This window comes from Xyrauchen texanus, chromosome 10 (assembly GCF_025860055.1).
Source record: "Xyrauchen texanus isolate HMW12.3.18 chromosome 10, RBS_HiC_50CHRs, whole genome shotgun sequence".
NCBI classification, from domain to species: Eukaryota; Metazoa; Chordata; class Actinopteri; order Cypriniformes; family Catostomidae; genus Xyrauchen; species Xyrauchen texanus.
Genome location: NC_068285.1, coordinates 30,592,288 through 30,616,914, shown reverse-complemented (window position 1 = coordinate 30,616,914; position 24,627 = coordinate 30,592,288). Strand labels below are relative to the sequence as shown.

The window sequence follows — 24,627 nt, the reverse complement described above, 5'->3', positions numbered from 1 at the left end:
TCAGCTTGCTGATCGCACAACCGCTCGGCTCCGAAAAATAAATCTGAATGGACAGATGCATGATTCCCTCATTTTATACCCGTATGTCTGGGGAGGGACATGAAAATTCTGTCTGCGAATTTCTCATTGGCCTTTTCTGAAGTTCGGTGGTAACCGAGGCCTTCAAAGAACTCCCCTAGTGTCGCTTCACTCGACACAACGTTGAAGTGAGCGACAGATGGGGAACCAAACATTTTACTCTCTCTCATTAATTATTTTACCAATCTCTTTTGCAGTGACTTAAAAACACATGTGGAAAAGTACTATTACAAATTACATCATAAATACAATGGTAAATAATAATAATATTAATAATAACAATAGTGATAATAATGTATGAAATATAAATCATGACCTCTGGAAAGTTTAACACAAATCAGCAAATTGCACTTTTGGCCACTTCATTAGCATACAATACACCCACAGTTTGCGTGAACACACCCACAAATAGTGCTAACAATCACAACCATGCCCACTTGCCTTTTGCAGTGGCATGAAAATTGTCCTTAGAAATAGCACTCTTACAAAAATTGGATAAGATGCGGCGCACAGTCGTAGCAAGTATCGCTGCGCTGTGAAAATTTTGAACATTTACCATATATAGTATGGCAACAACTGTCCCCAGGAGAACTTGCTTAGTTATCGTTAATTTATGGAAACACACTGATATGTACTGGTGCATATTGATAGAAACCTAAAACAAGACATCAGTCAGTGAGGGCAACATTTAGAGACATGTTGGAATAAAGGCTAATTTATATTTACTAGGCAAACATGCTTTTAGTTTGCATAAAAATTATGATGAAATGCACTGATGTTTTTGTTCTGCTAAGGTGTTTGTTTGGTGTTATTTCTCCTGTTCATGCCCCCTTTCCCAAATATTACCTGCCAGTGATTAGCAGTAGCAAGTAGGGAATAATGGTTATGGGCAGGTTGTAATGTAAACAAAATGCTATATCAGGCGATAAAAAAATAAAATATTTTTTTATTCGATATATCGTTGTAATTCAGGGCAAGTTTCAGGGGGTGTTTGAGGCAAACCTAGGGGCAATGCGTCCCCCCGAAAAATTGGCCAAGGCTCTTTAATATACCCATAGTGAGTTGTGGAAATATTAGTGGCACAAATAGATTGAGGGTTAATCTGTTAAGATGTTAAGGTGTCTAGATTAACACTTTGGGTAAATACAGGTGGCTTACTCATTTAGGGGTCATGCCTTGTATTATTTCACAGGTTGATCAGCATAGAGACCCACTTAGGGACTCTTTGGAATACAAGTGAGTCTGTGCAGGCAGGGATTATGTTCACAGAGAGCTGGATTCCACTCTGCCTCCTAACAAGGTTAATGATTCAAGTCTTTTTAGCTATGCCAGGAAAATAAATCTCTGACAGGCATAACTATGTTTGGACTAAAGGAAATCATGCATTGTCTTTAGTATTGGGTCATCTTCAAAAATAATTCAGTATTCAAGTGAGGGGATAGTACTGTAAGCACCTAGTTTAGAATATCTATATTTCAGTGTAGGATAACAGGAACAACTCACACTTTGTCTTTCATTGGCTTGTATTACAGTCTGCTTTGAACACAAGACTCCCCTGGTTTTATTTCTCATCAATTGAACAAGGTTATGATGATGATGATGTCTACATGTCCGGATTTGTCATGTCAGGACCCGAATTGCTATGCAAAGAGGCACACAATGCACAAAACCAAATGGCTGGCCTGAGTAGTCAGACAGTCATAAAATTATATGAGCATAACTGCTGGGTCTTGTACTTTTAAAATTGAGGATGAAGATTCAGAACCAAAATGGCCTCATTTATTTGAACTTAGACTCACTCGATTGCATAATTTAGATGTTTTGTTTGCCAGCTGAAATGAAGCAAGGAAGATTAATGTAATACAACAATTTTCTTTTAAAGATGAAGTGTGTTATTCCTGTGCAGAGACTATTTAGCAGAGACGGGCCACTTCTATTAAAATGAATGAGAGAAATTGGAACGCCCAACCAAGGAGCTCAATGGGTGTAGAAAGGAAGTCCCACCTTACAGAAGTAGGAGTGGAACTCCGTACAAGCCTAGAGTGGCTTCGTTCCCTCCTTGCATTGTTCTGTACTTGTACTAAACATGCTAAACAAATAAACTAAACTAAACTAAACTAAACCAAACTAAACTAAACTACAGTTAAAAGAGACAATCACCTTTCAGATACAGACATAGCCTGTCACTCAACTTAATAACGTGCATGCGCAATTGCTATACATGCAGGGAAATATTAGTTTTTTAGCATAATATTGGATAAATAAGGGTACCATAATAGAGGTAAAAAAAGCACAATTTATGATTCCAGTATTGTCAAATATTATTGCTGATTTTAAATGTTCTTTAATCGTAATCTTGAGAAACTATTTTTGAGATTTTGGTCTTTCCCCTTTCAAGTAGATAGGAGCTAAATTTTCATGACTGGAAATAGCCTCTCAAAAGCATTCCAAAGACGGCCGACAGTGGTCTGACTTGCTAGAAAGACTTTGTTCCTGTGCAACTAGAGTCACCAAAAGGAATTGCTAAAATGGTGACTGTTTAAGTCACAAACAGACTTCCTGAACACTCCCCAATATGCCACTGGCCAATGAAGATAGTCCTGTCCAAAATTCATACCACTGGTTGAGTCAATGTCGCTATGATGATCTGGTCATGATTCTCAAACTGACAGAGCAAAATACTATGCAAATGGATTGTAGCTGTCTCTTATTAAGCTGGATTACAAGAAAGTCTTTTAACATTGTAAAAATTACATACATAACCTTTAACTCAGGAGATGAGAAGAAAAGCTTATTTAAACACATGAAAATGGGGGAAACCTATGGCATCATCTTAGTTAACAGGTTTTCCAGACATATGGTTCAGACAGGGAAGTTCGGAAGGAATCCTCTTGTTGTAATCATTTGGCACAGACTGCCTCCAACTTTCCACAAACACTTGAAATGAAATGTGAGGGATGGCCCTCTTAATAAAGCAAAACTCTCTTTTTAGTGTTGATCAAACAAGAGCTTTGAGAAAAATGTGAACATTAAAGGTGAATGAGAATGGGGTGCCCCAGAGAGAGTCAAACTCAAACCTTTTCCTCTTCTTTTTTCAGCAGTTTGGGCCAGGGTAATGTGAGATACAGTGTACCCTTTACACGAAGGAATGAGAGTGAGCCTTGGAGATTTAGACAAATAGCAAGGAGAAGGCGCGGGACATTTTGAGACGAGACAAACAAATTGCAGGAAACAAAGATTGCAGGTGGGATGGCCTCCTTAATCAGGGAAAATCTCCAGCTAGAGGCAAAATTAGCCAGACTGTATGTTTTTTTAAAACCCTTCGAAAGCATGATCAAAGCACTCAATGGCTCCAGCAAAATTAGTGCAGAGGCAACAAGCCACTTAAAGATGAATATCACAGCATTTCATAACACATAGGAAAGTTCTTTCATTTGCTTTCTGTAGGAAATAAAAAAAGTCTGTCTTTAGAACACTGACCATAGGACAGAAAAGCACACTTGAATCAGGTAAGATACGGTTGCATTTTGGCACATCAGATTTCACAAGGAATTAGTGAAATGGCTGAAAAAAAGTTATTTTATTGAAAATACTGAAGAAAGAAAAAGAAAGAACGAGTGTGTAATCAGTTGTAAGTCACATTAGATCGACTAATGTAAAAACATAAAAAGTACATCGTAATTAAATCAGTAATAGAAATTGGTGAAAGTATTTTGATTACCCTGGTGAAAAAAAAAACAGCACTTCTGGTCACCAGTATATGTTATGTTTGGGCTGCTGGTGTGCTGATGTCCTTGCCAGGCTTCTTAACTAGCTTAACCAGCAAACATCACATGGCCAATTTTTTTTTTCCAGCATTTTTTGCTAATGAGCATTACTATACCAAACCAGCATTAACCAGCATAAACCAGCTTGGACCAGCATGGAAATTCATGCTGGTGTAAGTTGGTATTTTTAGCTGTCAAAGATCTTACAACTAATTGAAGGAATAACGGCTTAGAAATGCCATTCGACGAGTTGAGGTCTTGGGAAAGTTTTGAGTGGAGACGTTAGCTTATTCATAGTCAAGCATGTTTTTCCATTTCAAGTGCTAGCATATAGGAAAGGTCAATGTGCCTGCATCAGTTATGCAATGTTAAAGCATGAGGTGGAGGGAAGAGGGAATTTAAATGATAATTGTCCAAATTGTGGATGCTTATGAAATTGGAATTTCTAGAACAGGATGTGATAGGATAACATGGAATGAGACTTAACAGCAACTGAGTGATGACTTAAATGTACAAGTCTATAATGAATAAGTCAATTGTGCCCAGTTCCGGCGTGAATGATCACTCATCAATGTCAGCAGATAGGGCAAAGTCAATATAAGTCAATTTCACATTATAAAGAGCTCTCTAAATGATATAATGAAATACTTTTTTTCATTAGATATTTAATGAAATAATTCATGGTTATTTTTGAATTTCTCTCAAAGGGGAATCATGCTTTTTGGTACATTATGGTGTAGTTCTGGTCTAACGGGGTGATGATAACCATACAATTCCTGACCTCCTGGTTCTAACCCTATGTTCATTTCCCCAGCAGTCACTATGCCCTTACACCACAAGGCCAAAATTTAGCTTTCAGTTCTGCACCATATCCATCCGATACTTTATTTTAGACTTGTGCAATATGGGAGAAAAAAATCAAATCATGATTTTTTTGATAGATATTGCCATTTTAATTGTGATTTTGACAAATTCTTTTCTTAATTCACAAATTTTACATATATATAAAAATATAATTCAGTGCTCAAAAACACATTTCAGGAGAGAAAATATATAGTTTTTGTCATTTATTTTTTCTTAGATCTTTATTCACCTTCCTGATTCTGTTCTGATTTCTCACTTGAAGTTTTTTGAGAATTGCATTTTGATTAGCGAGATCTCGTCAGTGTCTAATACGTGTGCACCATCAGAATGCCAAATTAAACATCTGAAAATCCTGAGTAAAAAATATAGCTACAAAACTAGAAATGGAACATGCTTGGGGGCCTGGGTAGCTCAGCAAGTATTGACGCTGACTACCACCCCTGGAGTTGTGAGTTCAAATCCAGGGTGTGCTGAGTGACTCCAGCCAGGTCTCCTAAGCAACCAAATTGGCCCGGTCGCTAGGGAGGGTAGAGCCACATGGGGTAACTTCCTCGTGTTCATGATTAAGTGGTTCTTGCTCTCAATGGGGCACGTGTTAAGTTGTGGGTGGATAGTGGAGAATAGCATGAGTCTCCACATGCTGTGTGTCTCCGCAGTGTCATGCACATCAAGCCACGTGATATGATGCCAAGAATTCTTGACAGGCAACTGAGACTTGTCCTCCACCACCCGGATTGGGGTAACCACGCCACTGTGAGGACCTAGTAAGCTGTGGGAATTGGGCATTCCAAATTGGGGAGAAAAGGGGATAAAAATGTCACATGCTCATGTCATGATTTATTGCGATTACTTAAAGGAATATTTCACCCAAAAATTAAATTTACTGATAATTTACTCACCCTCAGGCCATCCAAAATGTATATGACCTTACTTCATCAGAACAAATTAAGATTTTTAGGAAAGTATCCCAGGTTTTTAGCTTCATCCAATGCAAGTGAACCAATTTTGATGGTCCAAAAAGCATATTTAGGCAGCATCAAAGTAATCCACATGACTCCAGTCGATTAAGAACGCTACATTGTGTGAAAAACATATTTAAATTTAAATTGGCAGCTCTCTGTAGCTGTTTGAATTGACCTAACACACGCATGAAGTTTGTTCCTCTGTGGTAAACAGAGTGGAACTTCTGAATTCTCGTGTGAATCCATGATGACGTCACACAACTGCGACTTGATGTTGACAGTGTTAACAGGAAGCAATTTTTTTTTAAGTTAATAAAGTTCTAATTAGTAATTCGTTTTTCACACAAACATATTGATTCACTTCAGAATACATTACTTGATCGGTGGTAGTTGTGTGGATTACTTTGATGTTGACTAAGTGTGCTTTTTGGACCATCAAATATTGGTGTCCATTCACTTTCATTGGATGAAGCTAAAAACCTGTGATGGTTTCCTAAAAATCTTAAATCCTGCTCTGATGAAGAAAGGTCATACACATCTTGGATGGCCTGAGGGTGAGTAAATTATCAGCAATTTTTCATTTTTGGGTGAACTATTCCTTTAAGCTTATTTGTTTAGCCCTACATTATTTTAATTTACGTTAAAATTAATTTAAAATTAAGCCAGTTGATGTGTTAATTCAGTGTGATTAATATATAAAACACTGTGTTAAAAAATTACACAATTAATCATGCCCCTAAAATGTATAAAAATGTCATAATAAGGAATTTCAAGCTTAAAGTGCCATCTTCTTTTTATTTTGCAAATTACAGTCAGCAGGGGGCAGTCAGCACAATTACAGCTGTACAGATAATGCACAGCTGTACAGGCAACAAACTAACAGCTGCTCAAAGAAAGCTGGACAGAGCACTATAGTATGCACAGTAGTATTATAGTATATAGTATAGTATTGTCTAATCAATGCTGCTTTACTTGTTTGCGTCAATAATGTAATATTTTTGAGTTATATGAATTATTATCTTTATTATATTTTATTAATATTGTTTTGATTATTATACATTTCATTTATTGAATCTTAAATTAATTGAAAATGACTGAATATTTAGGGCAAATATCAATTTATGTGATTAATTGTGGTTTATTAAATTAATAAGTACTTTATTCACTACAAATTTAAATGACTGACAGCCCTTTTTCAAATTATAAAAAATAAAAAAAATCTCTAAGTCCTGACTGGCTTTGTCTGGATTGTTGCACAGTGAGCTAAGTTTTTTGAGTATTCATGTTGCCTAAAGGGGGGAATTCCTTGCTCTGTTGGCACATCCTATTAGTACTAATGATGAATATAGACACTTTAATACTGAAAGAAGCAAGAATAAACTTTTTAAGTTCTTTTCTTTTCTTGTATGACCGTTTCTGCATCGGAAGAGACAACATGAGCACAATTTCCATGACAGTACCACAAACCTTTTTACATTCAAGAGGAAACCATTGAAGTGGAGAGGAGATAAGTATGTGTAAAGTTTCTATGGAACAAGCTTACTGAAGAGTGAAAGAGAGTACAACTGAGCTAATGTCAGTAGTGCTACAATTTTCCCTCAGAAGTTGAAGGAAAAACTGGGAACAAATATAAAGAAATATTATCCAAGACTTAAGCTGGAGTAAAAAACCTCAAAAGCCCTATTCCCATCCCTGTTGTCGTACACCATCGATCAACCTTTCCCATAATGGTAGAAAAGAGGGCTGAACATCTTGGCCTTGGAGGACAAAGACAAAGTTAGAATTTGAGTTTTATTTTAAGGATTTGACCCAGGGAGGAACTGGCTGTACTCAGATTTTTTGCAGCAGTCTTGGAATCCCTCATCAGTTTGGCTCCCAGATGTTGAACAAGGGACTAATGAGAAAGCCGGTCAAATCAAATAGCATCCAATTGGTTTCGTTGTGCAGATAGAACTAAACAAAAAAAGGCCATAAGTGCCTCCATCTGGACTTCAGCTTTTATTTTGTTATTCTGTCATTGGCTTATATGTTTTTAAACTTTTCTTTGGGAAAGAAGTGTAAGATTTAAGAATAACGTTCATGCAAATAAAAATTTTATTCTGCAAAATAGAAAGCAAACATACCCTACTATGGCTCTCACATAAAACCATAGAAGTTTCCCTTTTGTTCCCCAACACATTGATGAGTGTTAAATTCACATTTATTGTGCTAAGTTCTCTGTGAAACTTCTAGAATCCTTACTTCTTTTACAGTGTTTTTTCTTCAAATCCACTGTTGCACAAATAATATTTTGAGTCACAGATTTTGACTCAAGGTATTCTTGTTTTCACTATGCCAAATCATGCATCACTGTTTCATCACATACATCAGCCAGATCAAATATACTGAAGTATAGAGTAATGGTTCTTACAGAAGAGGATGTGGGAAGGGTGAAGGATAGAGAGAGAGAAAGAGAGAGAGATAACAACAGAGAGAAATGTGCTATGCAAATGCCAAATAATGTCTTAGCTCTTACTCCTTCAGACTATTTACCCCATTTGAGATTAGTGCTTTGCTGGTCCAGGCTAGTCTCCCCCTGTTGTTCCAAAACCGTTCAGTAAGACTTTCCTCATTTGGAACACAAAAGGAGGCAGAATGTGAGGGATTGACTGCAACAGTTACAGTCACTTTCATTGTATGATACAAAAAGATGCATTGAAAGTTAATAAGGCTGTTTCGGACATTCCATTCTGGGCACCAGCATCCAAAACACAACATAGAGTACTGTACGCTGTTGACCAGCAATCATGGTCTTTCCAACAGCGTGATTCATTTACATATACCTGGGGTCAAGCAAACTCATACCAACCAAATTTCTCTCTACATCCCATATCACCTAAGGCTGGAAAGCAAATGTTTTCCCTCCATCAGAAATCCCTGCCTCTCTTTGGAAGCATGATGCTGATAAAAGTGCTTTAGAGTCTGATTGTGGAGACGTTCAATTGGGTCTAGAAATGACAGAGAGGCTGCTGAAAGAGCTGATACTGTGCAAAAGGAAAAATAATAACACCCGCTTGCCAAGTTTCCCCATTTATCTTTGCTGCCAATGGAACGGAAATCTAGTTGACATCCAGTGGATTTTAGAAAGTCAGGGTAGAGCAAATGAGGGAAAGCAGTGAAGAGGGTACTGGCGTAGAATTGGGGGAGACAGGGGGCACATGTCCTCCCCAATGCTGTGAAGGGGGTGATTGCCCCCCAGTCATGCATTTGTACTTGTTTATATATTTTTATCAACGCTGAAAATAGTTTCGTATAAGATTCCTTACAACTGTGTGGCTGTGAGTCTGTCATATTGAGACAAAAACTGAAGTCCTCCCTTCGTTGTACAAGTTGGTATTGCCCAACTTGTCATGGCATCCTGTGGTACTTTTCTCAGCACTGGCTAGTATGCATTAACTCAAAGCCATTTATTATTAGTGGATGAGGATTTAAAAAAATGCTTTCATAGATTATGCTGAGGTGGATTTTCATTCACTTGCAATTATCAGTTTTTATTAAAATCAGGTGGACGTGCTGAGCGACTCCAGTCAGGCTTTCTAAGCAACCAATTGGCCAGGTTGCTAGGGTGGGTAGTCACATTGGATCATCACTCTCGGAGGGGGCGCATGGTGAGTTGTGCATGGATGCCACGGAGAATAGCGTGAAGCCTCCGCATGCGCTAGGTCTCCGCGGTAATGCCCTCAGCAAGCAATGTGATAAGATGCACGTCTCAGACTTGGAGGCAACTGAGATTCATCCTCCGCCACCCGGAATGAGGTGAGGCACTATGTCACCATGATGACCTAGAGCGCATTTGGGAATGTGGCATTCCAAACTGGGGAGAAAATGGGAGAAAAAAATAAAAAAGATGGCGGCGCAGTACCACACAGCAGCCACTCCGGATCCAAAATGGTGCTGTTATTGTTACTTAGCCCGACTTTTATGGCACATGGACATAGGAGCAAACGGTGTTCGTGTTTACCATCACCAGACACTGCTCAAATATAAGACTCATGCAACAACCAAACTGGATGATGATCTGCAGTAGAAGCTACACAACCTCTGCTTGATGCAGAGACCAGGCCTCCAGTCCTCGCCGCCACCTGTTGCCGGTGGCCGGGGGAGAGGACGTCGTAAGCAGTATGCGAGGAAGCGGAAGCGCGGCAAGAGGGCGGGGGTCCATGCTAGGCTAAAAACAAACCCTAGCCGGCCATCTCTCTCATCTATCTTGCTCTCAAATGTTTGCTCCCTGGACAATAAACTGGACTACATCTGACTCCAGCAGACTACGCAGCGTGAGTTTAGAGACTGCTGCATCTTTGTTTTCACTGAGACGTGGCTCAGCGACAGAGTTCTGGATGCCGCCATTCAGCTAGATTGGCTCACCTCGTTTCGTGCCGACAGAAATGCAGCTTGTGCGGTAAGACTCGCGATGGTGGCTTGTGTGTTTACATCAACACGAAATGCTGCAAGAACTCTATGCTAGTCTCTAGCTACTGCTCATTGCTGGTGGAGCTTGTGACTGCTAAATGCAGGCCTTTTTATTTATCATGGGAATTCACCACCGTCATTATAACCGGAGTTTACATTCCCCCCCAGCGCTAATGCTAAGGAAGCGCTCTGTGAATTATGGGGCTATTAGCGAACTGCAGAACGCTCAGCCTGACGGACTGTTTATTGTTGCTGGAGATTTCAACCATGCAAATCTCAAGACAGTGCTCCCTAAATTTCATTAGTTTGTGGACTTTGCAACGAGAGGGGCGAACACGCGTGATCTTGTTTACACAAACATCCCAGGCGCGTACCTCCCCCCATTCAACAGACGACACCTTCGCCACCACCCTCCATCTGGCCCTCACCCACCTAAATAAAAAGGACTCAAACATTTGAATGCTGTTCATAGACTTCAGCTCAGCATTCAATACAATCATTCCTCAGCACCTGATTGGAAAGCTGAACCTACTGGGCCTGGACACCTCCCTCTGCAACTGGATTCTGGACTTCCTGACTGGGAGACCTCAGTCAGCCCGGATCGGGAACAGCATCTTCATCACCACCACACTGAGCACTTGGGCCCCCCAGGGCTGTTCACTCTGATAACTCACGACTGTGCAGCAATGCACAGCTTGAACCACATCATCAAGTTCGCCATTGACACGACCATGGTGGGCCTCATCAGCAAGAGTCAGCATACGAAATTACGAGTCAGCATACAGAGAGGAGATGCAGCGGCTAACGGACTGTAGAGCCAACAACCTGTCTCTGAATGTGGACTAGGGCTGCATCTAACGATTATTTTTGTTGTTGATTAATCTATCGATTATTTCTTCGATTAGTCGACTAATCTAACGATTATTTTTCCGATTAATCTAATGCATATTTTTGGGATTAGCCGATTTATCCATTGGCAAACTTTCCAATAAATAATAAGTACAACTTCTACATTAGTATTTCAAACTTTTATTAATTCATTTTCTGAAAATTTTTTTGTATCTGTCCCTATTCAAATAAACAATAAATAAATAAATACACTAGATTACAGCCTAGGCTACTGTTAATATGTAAATATAACGTTATTGTTTGTTTTAAAGTCTACATTAGAGACATGCGTGGACGGATTTCTCCCTTAATAATTCCTAAAAAGCGGACATCTCTGTTATTATCAATGAAACTGACTGCACAATGAATCTTTCATTATATCGATTTGCCAGTATGCAGAATTCAGCACTGAACAAAAAGTCCATTTTGAGCGGTGAGGAGATTCCATCTTAAATGCTTCTGATTGGCCATTGCGTTCAAGAAATCAACACATATGTCTGTGATTGGCTACATTGTTAAACGCTGCAAATATGTTATACATAGAAACGATTTACAGGCCAGGGTCTATCTATTTTGTTTTAGTTGTTCTTGTTGCTTTTGTGCAACAGATGAATGACAATTTATTTGTTTTGAGATGTTCAATTTATAGATTTCTATTTTGCGGGAGTCCCGCGAATCGTTTTATTCTCCCGCAACCAGCACACACACGAGTACATTACCGCCCGTGCCCGCACTCGGCCATCAGATCCTGCGCCGCACTCTGTTGTGTTGGGTCCCGCGGGAGTGCATGTCTCTAGTCTACATGTGCATACACAACTTTTAAAAACGGGCAATTTAAATGCACCGAAGGCTTCGTTGACAGATTTAAGTTGAAGTTATAAATGAAAGTCCATTTTATTGTCGCCGAATGGGCCAATAAATTACATCTGCACCGTTAGCAATTAACACTATTAACTAGCACACAAGCTGTAATAGCTGAAAAAAGAAGGTATGACCGCAACAACAACTCCAAAAACTCACTGTAATAAAGCCTACTACTTACCCAGCTGGCTCGTCGTTTTGAGTTCGCAGAGTCACAGGATGTTTCCTTTTAAGATGCTCGTTCATAGCAGTTGTGCTGCCATGGTATGACATTTCCGCTTTGCATAGTGAACAAAGCACCTTTCTGTTCGGCTGTAGTTTAAAGTATTCCCATACTTTGGATGATCGTGGTCTGGCTTTATGTGATAAAGCCAGATTGTCATTTTCACCATGAGCTGGAGCAGAAGCCGCCATTACTCGATATTTAAACGTAAATAATGAATGTGACGCATCGACGCATTTCATTCGTGTCGACGTATTTTCATAGTCGACGTAATCGATGACGTCGAAGCGTCGTTGCGGCCCTAATGTGGACAAAACAAAAGAGATGGTTGTTGACTTTTGGAGAGCACAAGGTGAACACTCTCCGCTGAACATCGACGGCTCCTCTGTGGAGATCGTCAAGAGCACCAAATTCCTTGGTGTTCACCTGGTGGAGAACCTCACCTGGTCCCTAGTGAGAATTCTCTACTTTCTTCGAAGGCTGAGAATTCTCACTTCATTCTATAGAGGGACTATTGAGAGCATCCGGAGCAGCTACATCACTGCCTGGTTTGGGACTTGCACCATTTCGGACTGCAAAGCCCTGCAGAGGATAGTGAGGACAGCTGAGAAGATCATCTGGTCTCTCTTCCCTCCATCAAAGACATTTACTCAAAACGCTGCATCTGCAAAGCATCCAGCATTGTGAATGACCCCACACACCCCTCACACAAACTCTTCACCCTCCTGCTGTCTGGCAAGATGTACCGAAGCATTCGGGCCCTCACAGACAGACTGTGTAACAGCCTCTTCCCCCAAGCCATTAGACTCCTCAATATTTAGAGACTGGATTGACACACACACACACACACACACACACACACACACACACACACACACACACACACACACACACACACACACACAGGGGTGCCGCCAGGAATTTTGGGCCCCATGACAAAAAAATCTAATTGGGCCCCTTCTGCGCAGCTGTTGTCACCACATATCTAGGGCCTAACTTTGCCATCAAAAGCTTTACATAACTCTAATCAAAGGCTTGCAACTGTCTTGTTTCTTGTAGTTCAATACTAGTACTAGCACAATATTTACTGCTGGTGATTTGTAAATGCAAGTCTGCATACAGTATGCAGTTCACTCTTTGATGCAAGATTAAAAGCCACCATAAAAAAGGCAATCCTTTACATTCTCAATGTATTTTTATTGTAAAATTAATGACAGATTATAAAAAAAAATAAAAAATAAAAAAAATAAATATATATTAACTTTTTATTCAAAGTAAATTAACATCATCATCTCAAAACAATGAAAACAGCAGATTTTTGAACTTAACTGCACATATATGCCAACAACAAAATAAAGTTGACGTGTAAAATGGAATTTTCACATCAGGGTTATTATAGTGCTACAAAACAGATCAAGTGATCTCTAAATCAATAGGTTTTGAGGTTTGGAATATGGTCATAAACTTAAACTACATGAAATGTAGGCTAACACCTGCAGCTAGCTAACTTTTTTTTTTTTTAGCTAGCTAGCTTATTTCACTACAGAGACGGAGCGCAACGCGTCATAATCTGAAGACCACGCCCACCGGGAGGGAAGACAATCCAACCGTCTCCGTTGACTTTGCATTGCAAGAGGCTGCCTCCTTGTCATTTATGTCATATAACAAAAGACAGAAAATTACTAAACCCAGAAATACATTTTTATAAGCTTCAGAACCATAAAAGCCAGCCTTTAAGGAGACAAAAGTAGATACAGGCAATAAGATGTGAAGCATCAGAAGGAAGAATGGGTAAACTGAATATATCTCCTCCTCTCAGGTTCACATAGGGTGGTGAAATAAGCAAACGACATGGTTAAAATTATGAATGTTTTTTTTCTTTTTACAATATCATGTCGCGTTCCAGTGGGCGTAGTTCTCTGGTAGTAGTCTTTTTGTTTTTTGGTTTCGACAGCTTATAAAAAATTATTTCTGGGTTATTTAGCTTGTTTGCTGTATACCTCGTCACACAGCAGCTTTTAGACATTGTTTTTTTTTTTTATAAGTCATAAATGACAAGGAGGCAGTCTCTCGGAATGCAAAGTCAATGGAGACAGTTGGATTGTTCCGTGGCCTAAATACGCTCTGTCTCTATGGACAACAGGCTAATACCACTCACAGACTAAAGGCTACCCACCTTTCTTGGTGAAAAACTGGGTTACAGATTGACACCCTTTCCTTTGTCTTTCCTCTCTCTCTTTTCTCTCTTTCCTTTTTTGGAAACAAGATTTTCTTATAACTATTCAACATTGTAATCTGTGTTTCTGGCACATTGACTAACTGTCTGCAACTAAACACCGTCGTTCACTCACTGATGAGCGCGCTAAGGCAGGACCAAACCATTTCATGCAGATACAGGGGGGTGGTCGGTCAATATGGATGTTTACTTTTTGGTCAATGAGGATATTTAACTTTTATTGCCAAAATAAGTAAAATCAAAGACATAATTAATTTTATTATTATTTGAAATATACTCGATGATGGTTTATATAGTGTATAATATAATAAAATAAAAAAAATTTAATTAAATTAGTTTTTACCTATTTGTTGGGGCCCCCTGTCATTCAGGGGACCTTGGAATGGTCCTAACTTTTCCCCCCATATGGCGCCCCTGCACACACACACACACCTGTACACCATCCAACTTTTGCACATGTCCAGAGTTACACTTTAATTCATTGTCACTTATGGCTGCTACCTCAATAATTGTTATGTCCATAGAACACTATTTTATAGTATGTTATGTTTACATTTGGCATTTTTAGAAAGTGTCATCTTTTTGCACTACTCAGATTACAAATGTGTACTGGTCGGTGCTGCAATGTCTCTTACTGTGCCTATTGTCCTGTTCCTTTTAGTAATTTTTTGTACTGTCCCATACTTTTTTGCACATGTTTGCACGTGCACTTTATGTAGAAATGTTATTTAGTCTTTGTAGTCTCATGTGGTTCTGTGTTTGTCCTATGTTGTTTTTATGTAGCACCCTGCTCCTGGAGGAACGTTGTCTCTTTTTGCTGTGTACTGTACTAACTGTATATGGTCGAACGACAAAAAAAACAACACTTGACTTGACTACTGGAGCTGTTGCTAAGGTTATGGACAGTAACTGTGTGATGCTTTAATGGCCAGGTGTCGCAAACTGAATGTGAACTTTCAATTCACATGAAACTGAAGCTTAATCATTATAAAGGCATTATATCTACCAGACTCATATCCATAAAAAAAAAAACAGACTTAAATCAGCTATTTGGCAGCATTTAAATGACTGACTGAAGACGACAATTGTAAAACAAGCGGCAGAAGTCCTAGAAAGACACACATTCTACAAATGGGACATGATGCTGCACTAGTCCAACAACAAATTAGTAAGTTTAATATTTTTAGCTGTGTTAATTTTAAAGTGATGAATTAATGATGCCACTTTTTGTAATGTTTATATATCAGCGTGCTGTGCATTTGCATGTAGTTATCAGCAAGAAAATTTGAAAAGTTACATCTTAAATCGTCCTCATTATTTAAAGCATTGCTTCAGTACAAATTTACCACATACAAAAATACATTTTTAAATTGACTTTAAATTGCCTGCAGTAAGCAGTGTTCATATTATTATGCATAGTCCAAAGGTTTATTTGTAAGGTGTTTTGGACAGTATTTGGAGTCTGTTGCTGAGTTCTTTATGTTCAGGTGTCTGACAGAACAACAGATTGCTTTAATAAATATGATTTAGAAAAAAATAATTATAATGCTACGAACTACATGTTGTGTACCCACAATAATCTTACATTTACGCACTTTTGAAGCACTCTTTTTACACTTAAGCACATTACTGAGCTTGGGATGTGCATTAGTGGTGTCTTATTACCTTTTAATTTTTCTTATTATTATTTTTTGTGTATTTATCAGTTTTTTATTATAGGGCTTCCCATAACATCCATATATCCCCCACTTAGACGTTTACAACATTTTTATATATGCATTTTTTGCGTGGTGGTTATTAGATGGATGGCGAGTCTTTTTAGTTTGGGTGGCATCTGTTATCTCTGATCCAGTTCGTTTGCTGGCTTTTTTTGGCATCAGTGCTGTTGCATAATAAGAAAATGTGCAACTAATTGTAAAACCGGATAAGCACGTTTTTTTTTTCTCAGACGGTAATCTAACCTTCAAAACTCACACCGTGGCAACCCTAGATTAATATATATTTTTATTTATTTAATTTTTTATTTAATATTAAATTTGATCATTACAACACCAAGTATGGCTTGGTTGAGGGGGCCTGGGTAGCTCAGCGAGTATTGACGCTGACTACCACTCCTGGAGTCACAAGTTCGAATCCACGGTGTGATGAGCGACTCCAGCCAGGTCTCCTTAGCAATCAAATTGGCCCGGTTGCTAGGGAGGGTAGAGTCACATAGGGTAACCTCTTCATGATCATGATTAGGGGTTCTCACTCTCAATGAGACGCGTGGTAAGTTGTACGTGGATCGCGGAGAGTAGCATGAGCCTCCAAATGCTGTGAGTCTCCACATTGTCATGCAAAGCGAGCCACGTCGACAAGATGCGTGGATTGACGATCTCAGAAGCGGAGGCAATTGATTGAAATGAGTAACAGCGCCACCATGAGAACCTACTAAGTAATGGAAATTGGGCATTCCAAATTGTGAGAAAATAATTAAATAAAAGAACAAAGGTTGTGGAGAGAGATGCTGGTTATTGTTTCTTCTGGTTTATCTAAGCTTATGGCTGCACTGTGTAGATAAAGTAGACCAAATGTACAGACAACACATGTTCACATAGTAGGAAGTGATTTATGATATTGGAAATCAGTCTTGAGACAAGGCTCAGATCAGTGCTGCATTCATCAGACTTAAAGTAAAGCTGTTAATTTCTGCAAGCATTTGCTTATATGCGAATAACACAATAGACACATCTGTTTAGGGAAGTACCTTTTCATTAAAACAGTCAAACAGTCTGATGAGATCCTTTGCAAAAGAATACCCTAGTGGTCACTTTGTCACCTTGGTTGTTTAGATTGGTTTGATAGTATAGCATTTCCTCTTACCACAGTTTCAACAGAGCAATTTTTCAAAAAGCCCTTTAAATAAACCCATTGGTAATAATATTTTCCTAGGGAATGAGAGATATTCTCATTAATTTCCTGTTTAAAGCGAACACCAAATATAGGCATTACGAAGACTGCCACACAACTGATGAGAAGAACCTTTTTTCCTACAAAGATGGGTTCAAAATAGTAGAGTATCATATGGTTAGATGCTGCCAATCAAAGTGAAAAATAAAAATGAACAGATAGCAAAGAACTTCAGATTGATCATACTGTGAATTTGGCAACATTAGGTTGAAAGTTCTTTAGCTGAAATCAGACTAATGCTTAGTGAAATTCAAATCACAGCTCCCCAGTGGCCAAAGCTGGAAGTGTTCTTGAACGAACCTGCATGAGGAGCTCCAGTTTCCAGGAGAAATGTCCACAGAGTGAAGTCAAATGTAAGTTGTATTTTTAGTGAAAAATGATTTAATATAGTCAGCAGGAATGCATATTTTATTAATGGGATAGTTCTCCCAAAAATGAAAATTCTCTCATAATTTACTCACCCTCATGATATCCCAGATGTGTATGACTTTTGTTTCAGCAGAACATATTTGAAGAAAAATGTAAAAATATCTCAGCTCAGTAGGTCCTTAAAATCTAAGTGGATGGTGATCAGACCTTTGAAGCTCCAAAAATCACAGACAGTCAGCATAAACGTCACCTATACAACTCCAGTGGTTAAATGAATAACTTCTAAAGTGATATGATTGCTTTTGGTGTGAAAAACATCAATATTTACGTACTTTTTAACAATAAACCATCTATGAGAGAATAATGTTATTTTGGGTGAACTAACCCTTTAACTCTACCAAACCCAAACCAAACACCTCTAGCACCCTAACCTAAACCCTAACACTAAACCAAACTGTTAGGGGAGTAAATGTATAAATGTATAACATTTTTACATGTAACCTAAAACTGCAACCTAAAAAAGTTTAAAAGCAAACTCCAAAAAAAAATCACGCTCACCATTGTTTATGTGAACAATTACCGGATTTCCTAGTTTCTATGGGACCCGTGGCATGGAGTTTGCTCTAGGTTGCCCTTGGAGGTAGCACTAGAGGGAAATGTGCTTGAAATTATGCAAAATTGTCTGATGGAGAATGCTGCTTGTCAGGTTTGTTTAAAAATATATGAACCTTCCAAAGGTTCCAAAAAAAAATCAACATGTTGATTTACTTTGTGATCATACTGAGCATGTCCTCTTACTACAGTTCCAACAGAGCAAGTATACAAAACCCTTGGAATAAACCTATTGGTCAAAACAGATAACCTTCCCTTTCCTTTATGTGCTTGTACCTCCCTTCCTGTCCAGACCAATTCATGCACAACCCATTGCAACAGGATGTTTGACTGGCCCATTGGCGGCATTTTTCCCTGGCATTATGGCCTAACCTCTGAGATATTCTAATCGGCAGTGCATGCCAAGTTCGTTGCTGATTGCAGAGGAGGCTTTTGCCAAAGGGTAATTCCTCATTCATTGTTTTGTCGTCTGTTATACCTTAACTGGAGACTTGGTGGAATAACCAGTAAATGAAGCAGCAACCTATCACACAGACTTTGAAGAAAAGCACAGTTCCTCAAAGGAATGCACTTCTTGCCTTGTAGCACTGAGAGCCTGGACTGTTTTTCCTCTCTCTTGGTAAGCGAAAAACATCTTGAAACTAATGGCAATGGTGAGAGACAGGGGCGTGAGTTCCTGGAAGGTAACACAGTCAGCCATTTGCTTTTCTAGGAGAATGAGTGGTATTCTCCTTCATTTCCTGTTTAAAGAGAACTCAAAATATAGGAGGTATGAAGATCACCACACAGTAGATAAACAGGACCTTTCTACCAACAAAGATGGTTTCAAAATAACAGATTATCATGTGTTGTATGCCAATTAACGTGTATGAAATGAAAGATCTAAACTATAAACAAATGAGAATCGGCAGGAATTGTGATCCTTTAATTGCCACTTAAAAATGGTTTATTCGAAAGAAAAGAGATCTTTGTCTTGTCAAAAATATTTATCTCTCTGCATTGGCATGGTCAGTCAGAGGACCTGTGTGCTTTTGTCACGTTGTCTTTTAACAGGGTCAGCAACTCTGCCCTCTAGTGGCACTACATTCAAATACCCATGTGGTCCTCTGTCCAAAAAAACTAAAGAAAAAAGGGAATTCATGTCTTGGTTGGTAAAAATGTATATGTTTACACCAAGTAAACTCCTCTGGGAAAAGAAAAAAAAAAAAAGCATCTTAAATCAGCCCAAGATGCTGCTGGTCTTAGCTGGTGTAAGATTGTCTAAGGTGGTTTAAGCTGGTCTCTCAGCTTAGTCAGCTGGAAATCACCCAAAACCCCTCCAAAACCAGTCAACATTCCAGCTTTAACTGGTTGGGAGACCAGCTAAGACTAGCAAACCATTTTATTTTTATATTATTATTTTAGCAGGGATGAAAGCGTCATGTGACATGGCAATGTAAATATGTTATTATTTTGACACTTAATAATTATGTCTTTATTTATAAACAGATACATTTAATCATTTGCCTTTGGTGAGGGTTTCTGGCCACAAATATCAAGATATCATAAACTCAAACTAAAAGTTCAAGCTATTTGTGTGTCCAACATCAACCAAATGCTTCTCAGTCTTCAATGGGCCGGCTCCTCTTTCTAGTCTATTCCACTAATTGAACATGTGTAATGGATTTAGTATCATTCTCCTCTGTTGCATGGTTACAAAAACAAAACAAAACAAAATTAAAAACTTAAAAATGCAAATGTAATCTACTGTAAGCCATTACAAGCTGAGCAAAACAGATATCCAAAATTATTCAGATACAAGCTTTTTTATTTATCTTATATGGCACACATCTATGATAAAATGCTTTGAAATCAATCTTAACTTCAGCAAAGAGAAATGTTCAATGTCTCTCCTGGATTATATTTTTTATTTTTTTTGGTCTTTAATAGTTTATAAACCAGATTCAGTGTGTGAAAATTGCCCAGAATTAACAAGGAAGATAGTTGGATAAGAGGCAAAGCTTACAAGCACAACTAATAAATGAGCACTGATTATGAATGGTCTATATACAAAAGCCGCAGTCAGGTTGGTTGGAGACATGTAATGTAATAAAGAAAGAAATTCATTTCATCAGGCCGAGCCTGGCAGAGCGAACCGGCATCATAAAAAGCAGTCAGCGGAGTTATTGGGCAATCTCAAAGGTGGACATCCATGGTTACAGCATGACCTTGCCATTATGGTTTCACACTGCAAAAGTATTTTGCTTTATGGGCTTTGCCTGAAATGTGCATGAAGCAATCACTGTAATTACACTGTAATAGGTGGGATACTATCTGCTTCATTTCCTGATAACAAGGCTATATGAGACACCATCCATCACAATATCACATCGTATATTAAATCTGACTAACCACATACAGAAACATACATTCCATCTAGACGCTTTGGATTATATCCAATATAAGGAATCAGGGGTGTGTGGAGATAAGAAGACCCCTGTCTGTAGTGTTCTGCTATTTTTTTTTTTTCATGTGTTTTCTGTACAACTGTTTGCAGAGACTAATACACCATTATTTAATTATTTCAGATAAGTCTGCCCCAAAATGGCATGAAAAAACAAAGCAAAATGCACTTGTTTGCATTACCCTTCAGTCAGATGGCCTCTTCCTGTCTATGTGGGCGGTTGTTGGCCAGAATAATCTGTATTATGGACCAGACCTTCTGACGTTTAGTCAATTTGGTCTGGCAACAAAAGACTTCCCTCCCCCAGCCCTAAATTCTCTGTTCCACTCAGGAGTTCAGTTATACCACATCTCTGGGGCTTGTGTAAATGTGATAGCCGCAAGCTGCATTCACGCGCAGGTTCACAGTCAGACCTAAACCGCCTCTCCTCTTGAAAGCCATCATGTTGTGGCGCCAAATGTTTTTAGAGGACAGCATGCCATCTTTTCCAGACTACGTCTGTTTCAGTTCTGTAGAAGCTGGGCGCTTGCTACTCAGACATGAAAAAAAGTATTATTGAATACTATTCCCCAGTGCTCTTGGTGAAGAATGTATTATGAAAGTACATTCCCTTCTCTCTCCCAGTCCTCTCTCACTCTCTGTCTGAAATTAAGACTGAATATTGAAGCTCATACCAAGTGTGGCAGTTGATTATGTGTAGAAAAGTTTATCACTGCAAAAAGAGACATTCTTTTAAATAGTTTGACAATGCAGCATGCCAAATTATTTATTTTTTTAAATGTGTTTTTTTTTTTTTTTTTAAGGGAGGGACGTGGAGCTGCCCAATTAATTATCTACAGCCTTAATCAGTATTTTTTGTCTTGTTTTCCAGTTTATATATATATATAAAATCAGAAAAACAAGATACATTTTCATGTTACAAAATGAAAGATTTTAGAGCAAAGTTTTGATTTCTTATTTCAGATAAATATATTCACTACCGGTCAAAAGTTTTGAAACACTTACTCATTCTTTATTATATATATTTTTTCTTTTTCACATTTTAGAATAATAGTAAAGTCATCATAACTATGGAATAACATAAATGGAACTATTGGAATTATGTTGTGACTAAAAAGTCACCCTTTTAGTCACCCTTTGCCTAGAATTTGCAGACATGTACACTTGGCATTTTCTCAACACACTTCTTGAGGTATCACCCTGGGATGATTCTTAAACAGCATTGAAGGAGTTCCCATCTATGTTGGGCACTTATTGGCTGCTTTTCTTTATTATTTGGTCCAAGTCATAAATGAAATAAATTAATATGGTGGCACAAATACATTTTTGTCTACTAAACTCATTTCAAAAATTTAGGAATACGCCATCAGATCAAAAGATTTTTAAGATTATGAGAAACATTTCAGTCAAGTGTTTCAAAACTTTTGACCAGTAGTGTATATATAAAAATGTTCTTAGTATTGTAAAAAAAAAAAAAGTATGCTTAAAATAAATGACTAAAATAAGAAAATACATGACTAAATTTAAACTGTAAATATAAATATGAAAAAATGGTTTGCTGTTGGGGTTAGAAAACTATAATTGTTTTCTGAAAACAAGACCAGAATCTTATGTGATTTTGCTTCTCAAGTAAATTAATGCTGTTTTATTTTTTTGCAGTGTAATAGTAAAAAAGTGTGAACAAAACATTTAGCCCAGTCAGATCAATGGATTAAAAACCAATGCTAGACTACTTTATTAAGGTCAAAACAAAATACCGTTTTTTTTTAAACCCATTTTATGTCCTTAATCTGAGTGAAAAACTATATTCAAAGAGGAAAAAAAAGTAAAATGGGACCAGATTTTATTAATCTGGAATTGATTGGATCATGAAAATTGGCAGTTAGCATATCAAAATCAGGTGGTTGAAGGAAAGGGGTTGCAAAATTAAGAAATATTTCACCCTTAAATTAAAGTCATTATAGAAGTGCAGCAAGTTACTTTATTTTGATAATATTAAAAGGACTTTCTTTTTATTTAGAATAACTTGTTCAGGTAAAGCATGCACAGTAGGACCAGGAACATGCATTAGAGAACAGGTAAAAATTGTCAGTTTTATTTCCATATTGAATTAAAAACAATTGCTATAAAATGCCATTGCAATCTCTGAAGTATACTATGTCTGACAGATGCTTTAAACACATCACTTTTAGAAGATGAGAAGTAGGCTGGACCTTGGACCACTGTGGGCATGGCCACATTCAAGTGAGTGGAATTGGTGCGCAACAGAGTGCAGACCAAACAGTCCCAGGTGTCAGTGAGAGTGGGGCTGCTATTCAGTTATATAACTCTCCCTCTCTCATTCCACAACTCCAAAACAGCTGTGCTTTACACTACTACGCTACCAGAAGCACACAACCTTTTCTGCCACAACTCTAACACATAAAGATACACAACCATCATCAGCATAAATCCAAACATCACTGGTAGACACATGGCTCTGTTTAGAAATACAAGCAAAAGGTTTCACAGGGATTCATGTACGGAGAACACTAAGAACACTTTGTTAATCTCTGCAGAGTATTACCCAGTGCCTTGTATTTAGCAAAGCAGTGAGAATTATGTTGGTCTCATGATTGAGATGTAAACAAGTCCGTTTTTCCTCTCTCTACTGTGTTTGGCTCCATCTCCATGGCTTACAGCAATGGGATAAGAATTTTTTTTTCAGAGATGACATGCCTAGTCTCTGAGGGGTGGAAAATGATCATTTCAGATATGAACTTACCTCTCCCTTCAGCTAAAGTAAGATTCTTAGGGAACCCTCAATTTCTTCGTCAGGTAATATCTGCAGGTGGATTCTTTTCTGCACCTCTTCTTCAGACAGTCATCTCTTGAGAAGTAAGAAAGATGTACCGGGAACCATTCAAACAGAGAAATCTTGGGAATTTCTTGGCACTTGGTCACAGTCAAATATTGTTTGCATATGCACAGATGAAAGAGCAAAAAAATATGGAAAGTTCTTGTTGTCAATTGCAGGTGCCAGTCTGGTATTTGTTCTTATTTCTGTCTCTGGCGAAAATTAAGTCCATATGCTTTCGCAGTGAAATGGAAAAAAGTCTGCGTGGTGTAGTCTCCAAGCTGGATACAAGTAGATTTCAAACACACCTTCTGAATCTCTGTGCACTCTCACAGGGTGGAAAGTAGGAGGGAGGGAGAGAGTGAGAGAGAGAGAGAGAGAGAGAGAGAGAGAGAGAGGCAGAGAGTAAGTGTGAGAGCCAGGGTACTCGCCTTCACTGACTCCAGGCAGGGAGAGGTCCTTCTAACAGGGCTTTTAACTAGGTGCAGGGCACCTGGAAGCGCCGGTCTCCCTGGCACTTTTCTTGGTCCTCCTAAAAAAAAAACTTAAAACAGAGAGAGTGGTTTGATTCTCTGGTTCCCTCCATACAAAAGGCAAGTGTCTGTGGCCAGGCAGAATAAGGAAGCAGTATAGAGGATGGGGTGGGGTAGGTAGAGTAAAAAGGATGGATTTGAAACGTTCGATTGTACCCCGGACACCAAGTACCCCTCCTCCTTTCCCGGTAACTATTTAAGCCCTTGTTTTCCCACCTCCAACACAAACATCTGCAAACAAATGCTTGCACTCATACAAACAGACAGATCTTTCCCAGAAAACAACTTTGGAAAATCCAGACAGTGCTGGCAAAGCTTGCAGTGCATCGATTTAACCATGGTTAAAGCATTCTTTCACAAAACAGCTCAAATTGTCTGTCCTAAACAGTCCAAAACAACACTGTAAGCACATATCTAAGTACAGTGTAATTCTGTTTATGTGTAATCTTGCCTGACTCTCAGTCAATTAAAGCAATCAGTTTATGAGATGAGATTACATTTCTTGGCTGACTAATCTAGATTGCAAATGATCTTCAAGTGGAAAATGAACTTTTCCC

General features: G+C 38.4%; 1 protein-coding gene across 1 annotated transcript in view; it reads right to left on the bottom strand.

The window, feature by feature from the left end:
- LOC127650676 (collagen alpha-2(VIII) chain-like) overlaps nt 1-24,144 on the bottom strand; it is a 109,669-nt gene extending 85,525 nt beyond the window's left edge. The window contains exon 1 of the mRNA XM_052136262.1: nt 23,466-24,144. The gene's annotated coding sequence lies outside the window, so the exon portion shown is untranslated. The remainder of the gene's footprint in view (nt 1-23,465) is intronic.
- Nucleotides 24,145-24,627: the final 483 nt, after the last annotated feature.